The sequence below is a fragment of the Mandrillus leucophaeus genome, unplaced genomic scaffold (genome assembly GCF_000951045.1).
Source record: "Mandrillus leucophaeus isolate KB7577 unplaced genomic scaffold, Mleu.le_1.0 Scaffold1170, whole genome shotgun sequence".
NCBI lineage: Eukaryota > Metazoa > Chordata > Mammalia > Primates > Cercopithecidae > Mandrillus > Mandrillus leucophaeus.
The window spans coordinates 123,693-126,573 of record NW_012099988.1 but is presented as its reverse complement, the minus strand read 5'-3'; the positions used below and the strand labels follow the sequence as shown (position 1 = coordinate 126,573).

At 38.1% G+C, this 2,881-nt stretch overlaps 1 protein-coding gene across 3 annotated transcripts in view; it reads left to right on the top strand.

The window, feature by feature from the left end:
- Positions 1 to 505: 505 nt before the first annotated feature.
- Positions 506 to 2,881, top strand: part of GCSAML (germinal center-associated, signaling and motility-like) — an 86,267-nt gene continuing 83,891 nt past the window's right edge. The window contains exon 1 of one of the 3 annotated variants that reach the window (XM_012000834.1): positions 506 to 624. The gene's annotated coding sequence lies outside the window, so the exon portion shown is untranslated. The remainder of the gene's footprint in view (positions 625 to 2,881) is intronic. The other 2 variants (XM_012000842.1, XM_012000829.1) reach the window with 2 other exon arrangements.

Genomic DNA, 2,881 nt, shown 5'->3' with positions numbered 1-2,881 from the left:
CAATGGAGTATTTCTACCCATGATAAATACACCATAACATGTGAGAGGTGAAAAGCAGCCTACCTTATGCTTCCCACGCCAGATGCCTTGATTTGGGGCTCTGTTCCCAGGGAAAAAGAGCACATCTTTGAAGTAGTTTTGGAGCAGAAGGTATCTTCCAAATTCCAACGAAGTATCTTATATTTCTAGGTGATCCTGAGACCTCTGCAGAAGAAATAAATGAAGGCCATGAAACTTCCTTGAACTAGTGGAAATCCATGAGAAAATCTGACATTATGTTCTATTCTCTTGGAAGGTAGAAATATTGTTTGACTTCTGTTTTGTTGACAAGAAGTGAGGCCAGACCACCCATCTGAACAAGGTTACCTGGGACAATTACCTCACACGTGGAAAACATTGGAGTCCATCTGTTTCCAATCTGCTGTCTTCCAAAAATTAGAGAAGTTCAGTTTTCCCTTTGATATCCTGTTTCTAACAATCTCAGTGCCAGTGCTGTCCTGCTTCCACAAGTGACAGTGACAAATATGAGCCTGAAGGAAGATGAGCTGATGGCATTCCCAGCTTATTATGACTCCTTGGGGGCCTTATCTTACATACATGGATTCAATTCGTAGACTTAGCTGGGTGAGTATCTATTATTCAGCTGCATTAGAAGTGACTACTTAAGACTTAGGTCTTAAGTAGTCCTAAGACTACTTAAGTGGTGAAATGAGGCAGGATTTTCTCCTCATGATTGCCATCTTACTATCACTGAATCATAGCTAAAATCAGAAATTATTCACGAAGAAATAGAAATGTAATATTATGAGGACATATATTTAGAGATTGGTGGAAAGGCCTTCATAATTTTGTGGCGTGCTCTTTGAGCTGGAATTATAGTTGACATTTCATTATATTAGCTGTACTAGACTTTATGCATTTATGTAAAGTTTTATTTACTTTTATTATACTGTAAGTTCTGGGACACATGTGCAGAACGTGCAGGTCTGTTACACACGTATACATGTGCCATGGTGGTTTGCTACACCCATTAACCCATCACATACATTAGGTATTTCTCCTAATGCTATCCCTCTCCTAGCCCCCCACTCCCCGAAGGTCCCCGGTGTGTGATGTTCCCCTCCTTGTGTCCATGTGTTCTCATTGTTCAACTCCCACTTATGAGTGAGATTATGTGGTGTTTGGTTTTCTGTTCTTGTGTTAGTTTGCTGATAATGATGGTTTCCAGCTTCATCCATGTTCCTGCAAAGGACATGAACTCATCCTTTTTTATTGCTTAATAGTATTCCATGGTGTATATGTGCCACATTTTCTTTATCCAGTCTATTGTTGATGGGCATTTGGGTTAGTTCCAAGTCATTGCAGCAGTGAACACTGCTGCAATAAATGTATGTGTGCATGTGTCTTTATAGTAGCATAATTTATAATCCTTTGGGTATATACCCAGTAATGGGATGCTGGGTCAAATGGTATTTCTGGTTCTAGATCCTTGAGGAATTGCCACACTGTCTTCCACAATGGTTGAACTAATTTACACTCCAACAGTGTAAAAGCATTCCTATTTCTCCACAACCTCTCCAGCATCTGTTGTTTCCTGACTTTTTAATGATCACCATTCTAACTGGTGTGAGATGGTATGTCATTGTGGTTTTGATTTGCATTTCTCTAATCACCAGTGATGATGAACTTTTTTCATGTTTGATGGCCAAATAAATGTCTTCTTTTGAGAAGTGTCTGTTTATATCCTTCGCCTACTTTTTGATGTTTTTTTTCTTGTAAATTTGTTTAAGTTCTTTGTAGATTCTGGATATTAGACCTTTGTCAGACGGATAGATTGCGAAAACTTTCTCCCATTCTCTAGGTTGCCTGTTCACTCTGATGATAGTTTCTTTTGCTGTGCCGAAACTCTTGTTTAATTAGATCCCACTTGTCAATTTTGGCTTTTGTTGCATTGCTTTTGGTGTTTTAGTCATGAAGTCTTTGCCCATGCCTATGTCCTGAATGGTACTGCCTGGATCCTCTTCTGAGGTTTTTATGGTTTTAGGTCTTATGTTTAAGTCTTTAATCCATCTTGAGTTAATTTTTGTTTAAGGTGTAGGGAAGATGTCCAGTTTCAGTTTTCTGCATATGGCTAGCCAGTTTTCCCAACACAATTTATTAAAGAAGGAATCCTTTCCCCATTGCTTGTTTTTGTCAGGTTTGCCAAAGATCAGATGGTTGTATGTGTATGGTCTTATTTCTGAGTTCTCTATTCTGTTCCATTGGTCTATGTGTCTGTTTTGGTACCAGTATCATGCTATTTTGGTTACTGTAGCCTTATAGTATAGTTTGAAGTTGGGTAGTGTGGTACCTCCAGCTTTGTTCTTTTTGTTTAGCAATGTCTTGGCTATTTGGGCTCTATTTTGGTTCCATATGAATTTTAAAATAGTTTCTTCTAATTCTATGAAGAATGCCAATTGTAGTTTAATGGGAATAGCATTGAATTCTTTTATAAATTACTTCGGGCAGTATGGCTATCTTCATGAACTAATTCTTCCCATTCATGAGCATGGAATGTTTCTTCATTTGTTTGTGTCCTTTCTGATTTTTCTGAGCAGTGGTTTGTAGTTCTCCTTGAAGAAGTCCTTCACATCTCTTGTAAATTGTATTCCTAGATATTTTATTCTCTTTGTAGCAATTGTGAATGGGAGTTCACTCATGGTTTGCTGTCTATTATTGGTGTACAGAAATGTGTGTGCGTTTTGTCAATTGATTTTGTATCCTGAGACTTTGCTAAGTTACTTATCAGCTTAAGGAGATTTTGGGCTGAGACAGCGGGGTTTTCTAAATACAGAATCATGTCATCTGCAAACAGAGACAATTTGACTTCCTCTCTTCCTAT